This window comes from Mobula birostris, chromosome 7, assembly GCF_030028105.1.
Source record: "Mobula birostris isolate sMobBir1 chromosome 7, sMobBir1.hap1, whole genome shotgun sequence".
In the NCBI taxonomy this organism is placed as follows: Eukaryota; Metazoa; Chordata; class Chondrichthyes; order Myliobatiformes; family Myliobatidae; genus Mobula; species Mobula birostris.
This window is the reverse complement of record NC_092376.1, coordinates 106,068,261-106,078,284: the sequence shown is the minus strand read 5'-3', so window position 1 is coordinate 106,078,284 and position 10,024 is coordinate 106,068,261.

Here is a 10,024-nt window from a genome sequence, read left to right as displayed (position 1 = left end):
CACAGTCAAATGATTCACTTGCCAAAGTTCATTTTTCAGCCACCTGCAGATCCAAAGTTAAGGCAAGCAACAGATGCAACATTAGTGGCAATTTAATATAACAGCAGAAAGGAGACTTCATAGAATGAAAGCCCATTCAGGTAATGAGGAACTGAGATTGTATGGTATCCACACAAGCTCAGCAGTAGCAAATTAGTATTTGAGTAAATGTGTAGATTAACAACTAAGTGCATTACTGTATGAATAGATACCACCACTCATTGTCCAGTAATGAGTCAAGACATTTACCCTGATCTGTCCAGCCACATGCATCTTTGACAAAATACATTGTCAGACTAAAAACCTATCACAGATGTTAGGGTAAATGTCATGTATGGTGTAACTCAGAGAAGAGCATGTGCATTGTAGCCACCCATGAATGCTTACTTAACTTACTGCCTTTTGCGACGCTGGTGTTTAGGAAGGCAATGAAGGTCCTCCATCTCTGTCTCACACAGATGTGGAAGGATTCTTCATTGTTGTTTCCGTAACTTTTTTTTTTGACCAGTTAGAGTTGTTAGTCCTGAACTGAACCCCCAAATGTGGAAGACCAGAGAACCAGCTTCAGTCTGGCCTCTACCCTTTGACCTTTTTGGCACAGGTGGCCCTATCTAGAGTCAAGGTGCATGGGCCTGACTCCATCCAACATAGCTGGGTCATTGAGGCACATAAGAACATAAGAAACATAGAAATAGGAGCAGGAGTAGGTCATTTGGCCCATCGAGGCTGCCCTGTCATTCAATAAGGTCATGGCTGATTTGGCATGGACTCATCTCCACCTACCTACCACTTCTGTATAACCTTTAATTCCCCTTCTATGCACACAAGCTTCCAAACCCTACAATAAGGTTGTGGTCCTCTTGTAGGAACCACCTGTGCCAAACAGGGCAACTTTAATGAGGAAGACCAAAATAAAATAGAAATTTTTAGAAATAGTTGATAAAGCCATACGAGTGGGATGAGAAAGTAGTGAATATCTTTTAATCAAAGAGCATTTATCAGACTTAAAGAAATGAGGAAACCGGTTGCTTTGGTTACAGAATGATTGGATCTGAGCTTTAAAGGCAACTACAGTTTGTTCTGTAATGACATGACTTTCTATAATAATGCAGGGTTGCTTACAAATATAACAATTATGTTACATCAAAACCATATGTACTTTAAAAATCAGCATTTGAAGACAGAAAAGAATGAAACTAATTGAAACAAACAGGTACAGAGCATCTTTTGAGAGAGATAATGAAAAAACAACTTGTTACCTGAAATCGTTAAGTTTAATATTATGTCTTGAGACCTCAGTGTACCCCAGAGATCAGATGAGATACTGTTCCATGAATTTATGTTGGGTACTACTTGAGCAAAGAAAGAGAGGTTAAAGTGGGAATAGGGTGGTGAATTAAAGCGACTGATGACTGGTAGCTCTGGATTGTTCTTATGGATTGAATAAGGGTGTAAGGCAGGGAGATTACCCAATATATGACTGTTTTCCCCAATTACAAACTTTCAATGCAGTTGATAGCAAATGTCTGGTTAAAACTTCTCAAGACAAATTTGAAGAGTGTTAATAATATCAGACATGTAACCTAAAAGAAAGATATAACTTTTAAAAGTTCACAGATTTTTGGCAGAAGCTGACAGAAGATGGATAGGCCGTTTTGGATATATTAAATTCAGCCTCATATCTATTGTGGCACAAAAGCAATTTGTTTCAAATGTGAAAACAAACTAAGGGCTAAAAGAAATACACAGCAGGTCAGGCAGGATTTGCGTGAAAAAGGGTTAACGTTTCAAAGTTCAAAGTAAATTTATTATTGAAGTACATAAATGTCACCATATGCAACCCTAAGATTCATTTTCTTATAGGCATGCTCAATAAATCCAAGAACCATAATAGAATCAATGAAAGAACACACTCAACAGGACAGTCAAACAACCAATGTGCAAAAGACAACAAGCTAACCAGCTATTCAAATACAAAAGAGAAAAAAAAATAAATAAGCAATAAATATCAAGAACATGAAACAAATAGTCCTTCATAGTGTGTCCATAGGTTGTGGGAACAGTTCAGTGATGGGGCAAGTGAAGTTATCCCCAGTGGTTTAAGAGCCTTTTGGCTCTTGAACCAATTCCTGAACTTGGTTGTGTGGGTTCTGAGGCTTCTGTATCCTTTGCTGGTGGCAGCAGCAAGAAGAGAGCATGATCTGGGTGGAGGGAGTCCCTGATGTTGGATGCTAACTTCCTGCGAGAGCACTCTATGTAGGTGTGTTCAACGGAGGGGAGGGATTTATCCACAGTCGACTGAGCTGTATCCATTACTTTTAGTAGGATCAGAACAATTTTGATGAAGGATTTCTGTCTTGATATTTTAACTACGTTTCCCTTTCCACAGATGCCGTCGGCCTTGTTGAATGTTTCCAGTATCTTCGCTTTTATACCAGTAAGCTTCGGTCCTGAAGACCTGTGCTGTCTGTGTACATTTTCCTTGTTGCCATATGTATTTATCCCTGGGTGCTCTGCTTTCCTTCCACATGCTTCTGGGATTAGAGAGCATAAGCTATACGGGGAGGCTGGACAAGCTTGGGTTTTTCTCTGGAGTGCGGGAGGCTGAGAGGAGACCAGACGAAGGTTTGTAATATGATGAGAGCCATAGATAGGGTAGACAGTCAGAGTTTTTTCACCAAGATAGAGATTTCAAATAGTCGAGCTTGAAAGTGAGAGGAATAAAGTTTAAGTAGGGTGTGCAGGATAAGTTGTTCTGACACAGGGTGGTAGGTACCTGGCATGTGCTGCCAGCATAGAGGAAAATGCAGACACAATAGTGGTGATTAGGAGGCCGTTAGGTAGGCACATGATCATGCAAGGAGGTGGGTGGTCTGGTTGTGGATCATGTGTAGACAGATAAGTTTACTTTACTTTGTCATCACAACCAGCACAGAACGTGGGCTGAAAGGCCTGTTACTGAGCTGTTCTATTCCAATGGGTTAGTTGGTCACCATGAATTAACTCTGGTGTGGCTACATAGCAAAAGACTCAAAGGAGACCTGATGGACTTGTGAGTGAGAATAAAATTAAGGACCATAATGAGTCAAAAGCAGACATTTATAAATGAATGCCTCAGTGCAAATCCTTTGAATTACATCTCCTAAGCTGAGGTGCTGGAGGGTTGAGGGTGGGAGAATGGGCTAGCAGAGGTTGATGGGCTCCTTGTTTTGCTGAGAGATAAAAATGACAATTGCAGCTTGTACATTGTTTCTTCAATATCTGAAGTAAGGTAGCAATGACTTTACCAAAGACATGCATACTGAAAACATCATTCAATAGTCTAATAGCTCACACCTAAAGAGCCCAGGCCAATTTTTCAGTGGATGCAGTTTCAGTTGGAAGTGGTTCCCACCTAAAATGCCATTTAGGCACAAATTAGGCATATAGGCAAAAATGATGCAAAGGATCTAGTTTATAGAAGTGAGAGCAGAATCTACACAATTAAACAGAAATATAGGTTGAAAACATGAGCAGAGTGACTGGTGATGGAGTTAAAACACCAGCATAAATCAGTTGGGCCGAATAGCCCGTTTCTTTGCAGTAAGTCTCATGTAAGTTGACATAAAGTATTTGTTCAACAACTATGATTGTTCTACTTTCTTAAAAGTATTAGTTTATTCTGCTAACTTTCCACACAGTGCTGAAATCTACTTGCAAAACCTTTGCATTCAAACATCGCCCATTTTTTTTGCACAGTGTTTTGACAGACTCTGTGGTGATTATTTATTACTAATGAAAAACAGCAGGTGAAAGTTGAAAGCAATTTAGAAGGGAGTGGATAAGACTGGAGAGTGATGGAGATAAATTATTTGTTGCATCAACTGTGTTACACCTTAGCAACTAGCCTCCAGGGTTATTTATGCAAAGTTGTGTTTCTCAGCCAAGCAAATCATGATAATTGTGGACCTCCACGTGTTGAAAGATATGTCATGCAACACGAAAATGCTTGTCTTATAAAACATTTGTTCACTTATAAAGACTAATAGAAAGGGTCTTCATATCAAGGAGTTACTTATTACACAGAGAATGAGCATTTTAGCCAATGTTGCCTTCCAACAGAAAAAACTCGTCAGCTCCTCCCTATCAGATCTTCCCCCTCTTTTATGTCCAGGCTCAAAACTTACCTTTATTCACTAACGTTTGAATCTTCCTGATGTGGCTGATTTTTGGCTTATGCCTAGGCTCATGTGTTGGTTTATTTTGTGCCTATAAACTGTGTGCCTTGTTGTTTACATCTGTGTTTCTTGTATTGTGATTTTAGCTACCCGTTATGCACTTTGGTCAACATTGGTTGTTTTTAAATGTGCTTTATAAATAAATTTGACTTGACTTGACTGTTCCCCTGCTCTTATTTCACTGAAGTCCTGCAGTTGATTCTCTTGCATGTGTCTGTGCCTATTTATGCTTGTACAACTTACCTGCACTTGAGGATAATTAACTTAGCAGCACATTTTTAGGGGATGTGGAAGTAAACTATAGTCACTTCGAGTGTGTGTAAACTTCATATAAACAATGGCAGGTGGAAATCAATCTGGGCAAGTGTGAGGTGTTGCACTTTGATAAATTAAACCTGAGCAAGATGTAAACAGTAAATGGCAGGTCACTGGAAAGCATGCATCAGAGAGACCCAGAAATATATGTTAATCATTCCCTGAAAGTCAAGACACGAGTAAACAGGATGACATTTATTTATTTATTAATTGAAATACAGTATGATGTAGGCCCTTCTGGGTCTTGGAGCCATGCTGGCCAGCAATCCCCCAATTTAATACTAGCCAAATCATGGGACAATTTACAATGACCAATTAACCACCCCACTGTTATGTCTTTGGATTGTAGGAGAAAACCAGAGTACCCAGAGAATGCCCACGCGGACACTGGGAGAATGTACAAACTTCTTACAGGCAGTGGCGAGAATTGAACCAAGGTTGCCTGTACTGTAAAGCATTGTGTTAACCACTACACTTCTGTGCCACAGCAAAGGCAGTGTTTGGTATGCATTGGTCAGGGAATTATGCTCAGGATTTGAAACATTATGCTACACTATAGAAGTTGTTAGTTAGATCATGCTGTGAGTATTTTGTGCAGTTCTGGTCACCCAGCTATGGTCATGAAGTTGGAAAAGATGCAGAAAAAATTACTGATCTGGGGTTATTTTGCCCTGAAGTATGGGTAGTCGAGAAGTGACAATATAGAGCTACATAAAACCATGAGGCATATAAGTGAGGTGAAGTTGCTTCTGCTTTCCCCCTGGTAGGAAAATCAAAAACTAGAGGGCATAGGTTTAACATGAGAAGGAAAGGACCTGAAGGACAGGTTTTTTTCACACAGCGGATAGTCGGGAAATGTGAAACAAGCTACCAAAAACAACTGTGGAGATGGGCATATTTGTATTTCAAAGACATTTGGACAGGTACATGGATAGGAAAGATCTAGATGGACAAGTAAGTAGGACTAGCTCATGCAGACAAATTGGTCTGCATGGACAAGTTTGGCCGAAAGTCCGGTTTCTGAGCTGTATAACTCCAAGAATTTATAACCAGGTCAGGAATGTATCAGGGTGACTTGAGCTACTCTAGCTGCACTATCCTAAGGATGCAAGGCTTCTATGCTACTCTTTATCACAGCTTTGATTAGATGGAGTAAGGTCTTTAATGTTGGGTACTGCAAAAGATGAATAATGTGGAGAAGTGAAGTTGAAGCAATTAGATTGCAAGAATATTTTCATAAAATGGCTGCAACAGTGGGTGATCAATAAGAGAGCAAAAGAAAACAACAGAGTATGTTAGAGGTGCAAACACGAGGAAATCTGCAGATGCTGGAATTTCAAGCAACACACACAAAATGCTGGTGAACGCAGCAGGCCAGGCAGCATCTATTGGAAAAAGCACAATCGATGTTTTGGGCCGAGACCCTTCATCAGGACTAACTGAAAGAAGAGATAGTAAGAGATTTGAAAGTGAGAGGGGGAGGGGGAGATCCAAAATGAGAGGAGAAGACAGGAGGGGGAGGGATGGAGCTAAGAGCTGGACAGTTGATTGGCAAAAGGGATACAAGGCTGGAGAAGGGAGAGGATCATGGGACGGGAGGCCTAGGGAGAAAGAAACAGGGAGGGGAGCACCAGAGGAAGATGGAGAGCAGGCAAGGAGTTATAGTGAGAGGGACAAAGTGAGAAAAAAGAAAGAGAGAGGAAAAAGGAAAACATAATAAATAAATAAATAAATAAATAAATAACTAGATCGATAGATAGATAAATAAATAAATAAGAAGCAGGATAAGAAGGGGAGGAGGAGCATTAATGGAAGTTAGAGAAGTCGATGTTCATGCCATCAGGTTGGAGACTACCCAGACGGAATATAAGGTGTTGTTCCTCTAATGTGAGTGTGGCTTCATCTTAACAGTAGAGGAGGCCGTGGATAGACATATCTGAATGGGAATGGGATGTGGAATTAACATGTGTGGCCACTGGGAGATCCTGCTGTCTCTGGCAGACAGAGCGCAGGTGTTCAGCGAAACGGTCTCCTAGTCTGCGTCAGGTCTCACCAATATATAGAAGGCCGCACTGGGACACCTACGCTTTGGACCACATCTGCGAGGCCGAGAGGGGGATCTTGATGTCTGGGCAGCCCAGGATCTCCATATTCATCACCCAGGTCTGCGCCCCAAGCGGGCGCATCCATTGTCTACTTAGACAGATGGAGCCATTAACATTATTGTCATATTCACAAGGGCACAAAGAAATCCCTTGTTCCAATTAAGCTCACAGAGTAAATAGTATGCGTCATGAGCCCTGCAGCCTCTGAGGTTTGTCGTAGTGTGTTGAGCTTGTAGGGTTCTTGAGCACCTGTATTTACTAATCATTATCTGAACAAGAGTAGCGCTTTGTGTTCAATTATGATAATTGTGACTGGCATGCATTTCCCACATTCTATGATTATTTGAAGAGGACTCTCGTTTACTACCTGCTGACCAGAAAGAATTTGAGGCTACATCCACACTACGCCGGATAATTTTGAAAAAGCCGGTTTCGAGTAAAAACAACAGACATACATACTAAGCGTTTTTCAAAATATCTCTGTCCACACTAACACGGATATTTGGGCGAATCTCCTCTACTGGGCACGCGCAAGACACACAGAAAACAAGCGAAGAGGAGATGGTATACTTAGCGCGCGTTTGCCCAGTTACAGAATAGAAAAACTTAAAAGGAATTGTTGTTGGCTATCGCGCAGGAGGACTTAAAATTTAAAAAAAAAACAAATACTGAAGCGTATGGAGGCAACCAACAGGGAGTTCACGGACAGTATGACCCGGTTGAGGACGAACATTGAAAAACTGACTAACTCTGTTGCATTAATAAAGCACCTTGTTAGATGTATAAAACGTGTCTGCATCAGTGTTATCTTGTATTCCTATACAATGTTACATTAGGCTGTTACACACCTATTGTCAGAGAAGTACTTGCATAAGTAGGTAAAACACCTTCATACAAGCAAGGACAGAGAACAGGGCAAAGTGAGTATACTTATTTATTCAGTAAGCTACGGGTCAAAGTATTTGGTGAGTACATTTCTAACTCTCCTGGCTTCAGTCTCGTTGCTGTCTGTTCTGAAATTGTTAGGTTCTGCGAAGCGCAGAATCAAATATCGCTGTGATGAATGTACGCTCTAGTAACAATTGTTTGGCGACAATGAAGTAGTAATAATAATAAGAAGAAGAAGCAGAAGAAGGAGAAGAAGAAGAAAACAATGAAATGCCGTGCTGCTGCAGTCTGTTCCGGCACGTCATGACAGCGGTTTTAAAAAGCTCTGGTTACCCTGTACACACTGCAACGGATATTAGGTGTTCTCAGATTTATTCACTCTGGCGACCGTTCTGAAAATCTCCATTTTCGGGGGATGAAAACACCGTTTTAGTGTAGACAGAGGGTCAAAATGAAGAGAAAAAGCTTTGTTTTCAAAACTATCCGGCGTAGTGTGGACATAGCCTCAGTCTACAAATCAGTGAATTTGAATGAATCAAGGACAGTGGAAGCAGACAGATTAATTGACTTTGTTCTTGCCGCATGCATGGGAATGGAGGCTGTCATTTTGTGAAGACACTCTGTTCTCCATTTTATGAGCTTGACATGCTTGGCTTGATCAATGTTTTAAAGAAGACACAGTGATGTTTCAGGTAATCTGCTGGACTGGAGATAATTTCCAAATCAGAAGTTATTAGTGAAATATTCTTTGGTTGGATATAACATTGGGGACCCGGGTCACCCTAACCACAAACTGTTCCAGCTGCTACCATACGAGAAACGGTACTGAGCGTAAAAGTCAGGACCAACAGGCTGCAAGACAGTTTCTTCCAGCAGGCCAACAGACCGATCAATTCATGCTGATACAATTGTATTTCTATGTTATATTGACTGTCCTGTTGTATTACTATAAATTGCACATTGCACATTTAGATGGAGATGTAAGATTTTCACTCCTCACGTATGTGAAGGATGTAAGTAATAAAGTCAATTCAATTCAATTCAACATGCAGGTTTATGAATGCTGTGGTTGGTGCCTGCCTGGAGTGATTTGAGCTGGTTGCTGATTGAGAACAAAGAACCCTAAATTATCGACTGTCACTTGATGGGAAGAGAGCAATAAAAGGATACTGGCTTGGAGCAGAGCCAATAACAAGTTATTAAAAATCAGACAAATGACCTGTGGCCAATGACACTGGAATGCAATATTTGAATTGATAAGGAATGGTTATAAAAGTGGATGCTTCGTGTGTGATGGCTGCGGTAACTTTGAAGAATAACCATTGCAGATACAAGGGTGAGCAACCCTGGGTGAAACACACTGTGAGTGAGTCGAGGCTATGAGGAATGCCTAGCCAGCATGGATTCCTTTCCCCCTGTAATATCTTTGCTATTCTTTGACTATTCAGGAGAGTCAGGGATACTTAGCAAGTGTGCACACGAGGCATTTAGTGTATGAATTCATGTTCTTGGTAGTTTAAACAATATAGGTACTTGTCGGTAAATACAGATCTCTCTGTGCCTCACTGATCATTGTTATAAGAGGTAATATTTACAACATGCCTCTCTGGAGTCATTGTGTTGGAGAGAATGATTAGTCTCATGATGTCGCTTAGTCGCTCCTCCGAATTTCCATCGGTATTCCTATGTCTAACCTCTTGTTTCTATCTCTTTATTGGATTCTGCCATTCCTGCACACTTGGATCAAGTCCTCTCAGAGCACAACGTGACAGAGAAAGTCGCCCGTTCCTCCACACCTGGGTCAAGTCCTCCAAGTATATGTAAGAATAAATTCACCAACAAGCATTGAGGAGCAGAAGTGACAATAATAGAGTAACCAAAAGAGGTAGTTAAGTGTTTTAGAACATGGCAGCACTAACAGGAATGCAATGTGAAAGGGTTATTTATTCAGAAGTGTGACGTCAGTGGGGAAGAAGCTGTTCTTAAGCCTTGTTGACCAGGCTTTCAAGCTCCTGTATTTTCTCTTAGAAGGTAGAAGTGAAAAAAAAGGAGTAGCCAGAATGGCAGGCAGACTTGATAATACTGTTAGCCTTCCTGAAACAATGCACCATGAAGACAGAATGGATAGAAGAAAATTAAAAGCCTGTGATGGACTGTGTTGAGTTAGCATTCTCTGTCTAGATCAGAGCATTTGCCATACCAGGCTAGATCCTTTTGCAGTTTGAATGAATCCTTGTGGAATTGCTGAATCTTCCCAGACACTTAAGAAAGTAAATACATTGATGTGCTTTCATTTCATAATTGTATTGGTCACTGTAAATTGTCTCTAGTGTGCAAGTAAATGGTAGAAACTGGGCACTGTTGATGAGGACGTAGGGAGAATACAGAATACATAAGTGTAGAATTTGTGTACATGAGGGCTTGCTGGTTGATGCAAACCTGGTGAGCTGAAAGACTCAA